This window comes from Condylura cristata, unplaced genomic scaffold (assembly GCF_000260355.1).
Source record: "Condylura cristata isolate star-nosed mole 26May11 unplaced genomic scaffold, ConCri1.0 scaffold00021, whole genome shotgun sequence".
Lineage (NCBI taxonomy): Eukaryota > Metazoa > Chordata > Mammalia > Eulipotyphla > Talpidae > Condylura > Condylura cristata.
In genome coordinates this window covers 36,426,883-36,435,202 of record NW_004567122.1, presented here as the reverse complement: position 1 = coordinate 36,435,202, position 8,320 = coordinate 36,426,883, and positions in this window count along the sequence as shown.

Below are 8,320 nucleotides of genomic sequence, written 5' to 3'. Positions count from 1 at the left end.
AGGCAGATCAATGAAGTACACTGCTGAGGGGAGCAGCGGGCGGGTCAGGAGAGGTCTGCCACGCCATGTGGTCACCTCCGGGTCAGGCGGGAATCGAACTCATGCGGAAGTGGCTTTAGCTTCTCAGTGCAGTGCTTTAACCCACTGCGCCACCAGGGAGGGCCTACTTGCACTAGCTTTTAAGACTCACAGAAACACACTTGTACCTTTCCCATAAGTTCTCATTACTAGAATTCATTTTGGGTTTAACTTTGTTGAATGTCCTGCAGTTGCATTAATCAGTTACTTACTGTGAATTACTGGTGGCATATTAGTGATCAATATAATGTAATTCCAAAGTCAAAATACTGAATGTTAATCACCATGATGTAGCCCCTTGCTACAAAGCATATTAATTGAGCAAGAAGACTTAGTGATCACAGAACTCTGAAATCCATCAAAATGGGCTCATTTATGCTAGAGGTAGGGACTCTTCTAATGATCCGTTCTATATTCTGCCTCATGACAGACTACAGCCCTTCCTTATACAAGGAACAGGGAATTCTAGAACACTTCCACTCAAATTCCCTTCCTGGAGTTTTCATTTTGAAAGATATTACTCTCTGAAGACATGGGTGAACAGCCATACTCTGTCCCCTGATTTTCTCTTGTAGGTGTCTGTCATTTAAGCTCCAATTGTATTTCTACTTCTAGAGAGTTATTAATATATCTCTAATATTCTCCTCTTCCAATGCTGGGTGGGTTCCAAGACTAAGTCAGAACTGAGCTTGTCGAAATGGAGCTCAACTTTTCCCACTGTCCCATATCCAGGCCCTTCTCATTAGCTTGGGTGACTTTAAATGTCCATTAACTTGTTTTTCTTTCTCTTTCTTTCATTGCAGAGAAAACAACGGAACATTGGCATTTGATCATTTTGGTTTATGTCGCACTACCTAATCTAGGCATTCCTATGATTATTGCTATCCTATTTTGCAGTGGAATCTACAACCAGAATCATCCCAACAAGGTCTTTAAATTCTTAGATAATCAGGCAAACCTTTCTAAGATACACAAGAAGTGCCATAAGATGTTGAAGAATTTTTAATATTCTAACAATCTGTGATTAAAAGATTTTTATTCTCTATGTTAAATGTTTCAATGACAGTAGAAACTTATCTTAATTGTGTGTTTGATAATAAAAGCTAATTTACAAGCACAGATTTTCTTTTTTTATAGTATAATAGTTTATTGTGCATTTTTCCATCTCAGTTGCAATCCCCTTGGGCTTTTCATCACAAATCACCGATGTGCCATAGTCCAGTGCATTTCCCTCCCCCCACTGTTTTTGACCCCATTCCCCACTCCACCCCCACAAAATGTCTCTAGTATATAGCTGTTCGTCATTATCATTATTTTCTCATCTGTTCCATTATATTCCTGCTATGAGAGAAACCATCCGGTATTTTTCATTTTCTTTCTGGCTTATTTCATTAAGCATGATCTTTTCCAGCTCCATCCATGTTGCTGCAAAAGGCATGTGGTTTTTTTGGTTTGTTTGTTTTTTTGTTTTTCAGTTGCTGAGTAATATTCCATTGTATATGTACCACATCTTTTTAATCCAGTCATCCATTTTTGGGCATTTGGGCTGTTTCCATGTCTTTCCAGTTGTAAATAAAGCAGCAATAAACATGGGGTGCAGGTATCTTTTTGAATCATTGTTTTTGTGTCTTTGGGGTAGATACCTAGGAGTGGGATTGCTGGGTTATATCGAAGCTCCATGTTTAGCAGTTTGAGGAACCTCCAAACAGTTTTCTAGAGTGGTTGTACTAGCTTGCATTTCCACAAGCAGTGCAGGAGAGTTCCTTTTTCTCCACATCCTCGCCAACATTTGTTGTTGCTAGTTGTTTGAAGATGTGTCATTCTCACTGGGGTGAGGTGGTATCTCATTGTGGGTTTAATTTGCATCTCCCTTATTACAAGTGATGTTGAACATTTTTTTCATATGCTTGTTGGCCATCTGCATGTAAGTGTCTTTTGAGCTCTTCTTCCCATTTTTTGATGGGGTTGTTTATTTTTGTTGAGTTTCATCAGATCTCCGTATATTTTTGTGATCAATCCTTTATCGCTAGTTTTGTGTGAGAAAATTTTTTCCCAATCAGTGGGATGTCTTTCTGTTTTTTGTAATGTCTCTTTTGCTGTACAGAAGCTCTTTAACTTGATGTAGTCCCATCTGTTTATCCTTGCCTTCACTATCGTCACAATGGGTGCTCTATCTTTAAAGGTGCAGCTGAAGTATATGTCGTGTAGTGTTTGGCCAATCTTTAAGCACAGCTATTTTAATCAATAAAATATTACATAATATCATCACTTTGTCCCAGTGAATAACTGGCTTATTGTAAGTAGTGTAGTTTAGTTCCCTTAGATTTATTTTTTTCTCTTAACTGCACATGTAGTTTTGATTTTGTAAACAAGTTCCTGCTTTATAAAAAATGAGTTATCATTCTAATTTTTTTTTAAAACATCCTAGTCTTGTTTCATGAAGTAAATATACTTATTTTTCTTTCCACCACAATCCCTTATATGTCCCTTGTTCCTTCCTGCTCCATCAAGTAATTATTGATGCCCTGGTTTCTGAGTGGTTTATGTTATCCAGTTGTATACTATGTAACTGTCCAGTAACATCATTCTGACTTGCTTTATTACACACAACTCTCTCAAACTCTCTACATTTTGTTAAAAGTGACTGCATTTCTTCCTTTCTTATGGCCACATAGTACTTCACTGCAAGGTTATATGTACCACATTTTCTTGATCCAGTCATCTGTCTAGCTATTGTAAATAATGTTTCTATGAATATAGTGGACCATATGGGTTATTGTATGTATAGTTTCATATTCTCTGGATAGATGCCTATGAGTAGGATTGCTGGGTTGAATGATATTTCAAATTTTAAGATAAATTGAAATTGTTTTCAAAATGGTTGCACTAGTTTACATTCCTACCAATAATGTGTGGAATCTTATTTTTCTGAACTCTTTGCAACACTTGGTTTTCGGGATCTTTTTGTCCATTTCACAGGTGTGAAATGGCATCTCATTGTGGTTTTAACTTGCATTTCTCTTACTGGCAGTGAGATGAACATTTTTCATATATCTTTTGGTCTTCTGGACATCCTTTTGAGTGAATTATCTGCTCATATCTGCTGCCAATTTGGTTGTGTTTCTATTGTTGAATAATATGCCTTGGATATTAATTAATTCCTTATCAGTTATATATCTTATATCTATCTTCTATTCAATAGGATATCTTTTTAATCATTTTCTGTTTTCTTTCACTTCATAAAAGGTTTTTAACATGAGGCCATCCCAATTGTTTAATGTGTTTTTCGTTCCCATGTTGTAGTTGTTGAGTCACCAAAAATATCTTTATCATTGATAGCATGGGATGTTTCTCCAGTGTTTTCTTCTATGTGTTTTATTGTTGCAGATTTTATATCTAAATCTTTAATCTATTCGGAATTTATTTGTGCCTTTGAAGTTAGTGAATGGTCCAACTTCATTCTTTTATGAGTGACCTTCCAGTTTTTCCAGCATCATTAAAGAGACTTTGGTTTCCCTTGCCATTGGAATTGAGCCCCCAAATACATCTTTTGTGGTAGATGTCCCCTCTGTTGCTTTTCAAGTATTTTATAGTTTCAATTGTTATATCCAGCTCTTTAATCCATTTTGAATATACTTTGTGTATGGAGTAAAGTGTGCTTATGGCATCATTTTTTACATGTGCTTTTCCTAAAACCATTTATTAAAGAAAATGTATTTTTTCCATTGTATGGTTTTAGCAGCATTGTCAAAGGTCCATATTTGTGTAGTTTTATCCCTGGACTTTCTATTCTATCCCATTGGTCTCAGTTTCTGCTTTTGTTCTAGTCCCATACTGATTTGATTACTATTGCTGTATAATATGGATTGAAATCAGGAAGTGTGATCCTCTATGTTTTCTGTTTTCTCTCAGAATTGCTTTAGTTGAGGCCTTTCATCATTCCATATACATTTTGTGATTGTTTTGCTGATTTGAGAGAGTGACTGGGATCATCTTGTTCTTCCTTGAAGCATGATAAAAACAGCCATTACTCTGCATGACCTTTGGGATCTAATGTCACTGTCAGTGAACATTAAACTGGGTAAAATTAGGTCATGTTACCACTTAAATACATAAATTATTTTTTATTTGCTGAAGTTAATTTTCCCATTGTGATTATAGATATGTACAAATATATATTTACTAAAAAAGGAGGTAATAGAAATGCAGGAAAAAAAGACTTTAGATCTATTGCCCAGAAGCAACCAATTTTAATATTTGAAACATTATCTTTTATTAAGAGTTGGCCATTTTTTCTTAATTTAAATTGATTTAATTTAAATTTAAATTGATTTAATTTAAATTGATTTAAATGTCTTTGTGATTACAGAAACAATAAATGCAACATTGTTGTAAAATGAACAATAATATAAATAGATACATAAAGAAAAAAGAAAGCAAACTTAGAGAAAAAAGAAACAATAAATGCAACAATGACTATAATCAGAAAAGGAAAATAAAAAGTGTTCCAGTGGATGTGGAAAAACTGTAACCTCATTCAATGTTGATGAGAATGAAAGAAGACATTTGGGTAATAGGGACTTAAAAAAGTTCAATGAACACCTCCCTATAGACCAACCATTCAGCTTCTGCTATTTCCCCAAGAGATAAAAGAAGCAAACAACATAAAATTCTTATAAAAACATGTGCACTGATGTTCCTAATAACATTATTCATAAAGTCAGAAAGTGGAAGTGGTTCAAATTTCCACCAATAAAATAAACACAATGTGGTTTATCAACACAAAACAGAATGCCACTCATCAATTAAAAAATAATGAACTACAGATAGTTGGTATTAAGTGACAACCTTCCAGATTATGTCTAGTAGGAGAAGCCACATCTCTATATACTTCATTGTATGTATATGAAATGTCTAGAAAAGACTAGCCAACAGGGAGGGAATGAAGATCAGTGGTCCCTGGGAATCAAGTGGGAAAGAGGTTAATTTCAGTTAGATCAAAAGAACCTCTTGAAGGTGATGAAAGTAATCTAAATCTGGGATGGTTGCCTATTTATATATTTATTAGAGATACCGTATTATACATAAAAATATGATAAAGTTTTAAAGTAAATATCTCAATAAATTTATTGGGGTTTTTTTGTTTTTGTTTTTAAAAGATTTGTTTATTTATGCATACAGAACTGGGGTACAGGACAGAGGTGCAGGGGCGGCGAGAGGCTTCACGGGAGCAGAACAGGCAGATCTACGAAGTACACTGCTGAGGGGAGCAGCGGGCGAGGCAGGAGAGGTCTGCCGTGCCATGTGGTCTCCTCCTAGGCAGGCGGGAATTCATGCGGAAGCGGCTTTTGCTTCCCAGTGTTGTGCTTTAACCTGCTGCGCCACCAGGGAGGGCCTAAATTTGTTTTTTAAAGTAATAGGATAACCTATTTTTTATTAAAAGTTCCTTTTCATTTCCATTTTTTGCTTATTGTGAAATTTCCCACCTAACCTTGAGGTGGCTGAAGTATAGAGCCAGTGAGATTTCTGTATGAACTGAATTAGATAATCTCTGGGAAAGTGCCTGAAAGATTCTTTGGGTAAAATCACTCAATTAATGAGTCCTTGTTCAGCAATAGACAATAACTTCAACCAGCAAAGGATCCTAGAGAATACTTATACAATTTGAATAACCATCTTATCTTTATATCTGTGCTTGTCACACAGAAGGGTTTTATGTGTTGAGTCAAAATAGATAGAGAGAAGAACACATGTATGAGTATATCATGTTACTGAAGAACTATTGTAGGAGTTTCTGAAAAGAAAGAGTTTGTGCAACTAGATGAAAGTACTTTTATAATGTCTTTAAGAATATCACCTTAATTATAAAAAGACTTCAATAAAGTTAAAGTCAGTTCTTTTTTTGAGAGAAAATGATCAATTTTTAATTTTTTTTGGCTTTATGTTATGAAATATACTTAATTAAGATCATGTTTTTCAAACTGTCATTGAATAACTAAGCATGGAGAATCAAAATCCTGAAATCACAAAATCTTAGCGTTGGCAAAAAATTTAAGCATACTTTGTTCTACCTTGCGTTCCATAGGAGAATTTATCTTATCATCATGAGTCCATGGTCTTGATTGAGAAGACTCTATTAATTATAGAATCCACTGCAAAATGAGACTGCATTAGAGTGACAAGAATATTTAGCTTCATCAAAATTCAGCAGACACCATAATGCTTAAATTTAATTCGTAGACGAAGAAGCCTGTAGAGAAAGAGAAAAAAGAAATTATTAAAATCGCATGTTCAGCTCCCTGGGATGTGTGCCAGGTGCTTCCCAATAAGAAGGATTTGAACTTAAAACACATGTAGTGGTTTTGTTTCCTCTCTATAAGTAGCTGCTCTCTGCCTGGGTTCTGGCCCTGCAAAGCTCCTTCTGTGAAAACACTTGCTACTTCCTACTCCATCAGTCCTTACTCATTTCTGGAGCATGCCCATTCAGTAAAAGAAGAGAAGGAGGCCTTATGTTTATATTTCTTGAGGAGGAAATGACAATTTGAGGATTATAAATGCAAAGACTTTATGAGAGGAAATGGGAAGGAGCCCGGAAGACACCTATGAGAGAAAATGGGAAGGAGCCCGGAAGGCCAACAGAAGCCTTAGAATGAAAGTGAGAAGAAGAAAGTTTGCTAGAAATTTCTTAGAACAGCTGCAGACTGAGGAAGTTCCCAAAGCCATGTCAGGGTTTAGGTGGTCATCAGAGAACCCTTTTCTAGAATGAGTGATCCATTATGATTGATTTCACAGCACAGCAGTAGGGTCTTGTCTCCAGCGGAGCTAGAACCAAGCTAATTCTCACCAACCTGTCATAGTAAGTTATAGGAAACTGAGTAAAATTAATTGACTAGCAGAATAGCCAGCATGATGATATAGAGAGCTCTAGTGGGTTCCTTTTCAGAAGCAAGAACACCAGGGAGAACAAAAGATGTGCACCTTATATCTTACAGTTGTGACAGTTATTTTGTGAAGATATTGCGCTTAAGTGGTGGGCACCAGAGATTATCCTACGCTTCTGAAATGAGTTCTATGTGACTTTGGAAGAAAACAATCACTCATATCCTTACTTCTTTTCTCTGCAGAAAATGCATTCATTCCGGTAAGTTCGGCCATCACTTGCACAAAGGGGCTCAATTTTCCCAGTACAATACATTGTTCCAAATTTGTGAATAAAGCAGTTTGGCTGTAAAATATTGAAAGATTATATGGCATTTATCAGCTAGTGAGGGCTAAAATGTTACTGAATTTTACAATGAAATACCACACATCAAAATGGGATATATGTACTCCATATATGCATTTTACACCAAACTTCAGTGTAACCACCACCCACTTAGAACCGCAAAGGCTTAATATTTCTAAGTCTCTTATTATTTATAAAAAAGCTATGTAGTTTTCACTCTTAAAATAGCAATTTTTTTTTGCACTCTTCATATTTTCAGTACATACACACACATACATGCACACGTTACTTTTGTCAGGTGTGATAATTTATATAAATAAAACAGTACTTTGTATATTCCTATGTGACATACATTTTACACTTCCCTCTGGTATCTATTCTTATAGATCTGTAATTCTTTTTTTAAAAAACTTCAGACTTCTGTTCCATTATGTAAATACAGGAAAATTAGCTTTTTAAGGAGGATAATTGATGTGGCTCTTTTTTATCTCTTTTGTTCTGGTAGGATGAATAGTTCTTGTATCAAAAACTTTAATATCTCATAGATGCTTGCATGTAATAAGACTGATGCCCCAAAATGGCTTTCTTAAGAAATAGGATATGGAAATTTCTACCTTGCCAGGATAACATCAAATGATTTTTCTTAAAACTGGAAGTATGCAATTTCTTAAGCTTAGTGTAATGATAGCACACTATTTTTACTTACTGAAGACTCATTCCAGCTCTCATTTGTTGGTGAATTTTGTTAAAGTTTAAAATGTGAAAAAATAAGTTAAACTATCTTTTTAAATTTCCTAATGAATCAATATTATCTTACCTTATTATTATTCAGTGATGCTTCTATAAAAAAAGAGAGATTCAAATGATTCTCAAACAGGAAAGAAAAATAGTATAGCCTGGTATTAGCTGACCATATCTCATAATAGCAGAAGATATTAATTTTCCATATAGTAAAAGTATAGGGAATGTGATGAAACTTTAGAAGCAGAAAAACACTAAAATCACAAAACAAAAAAA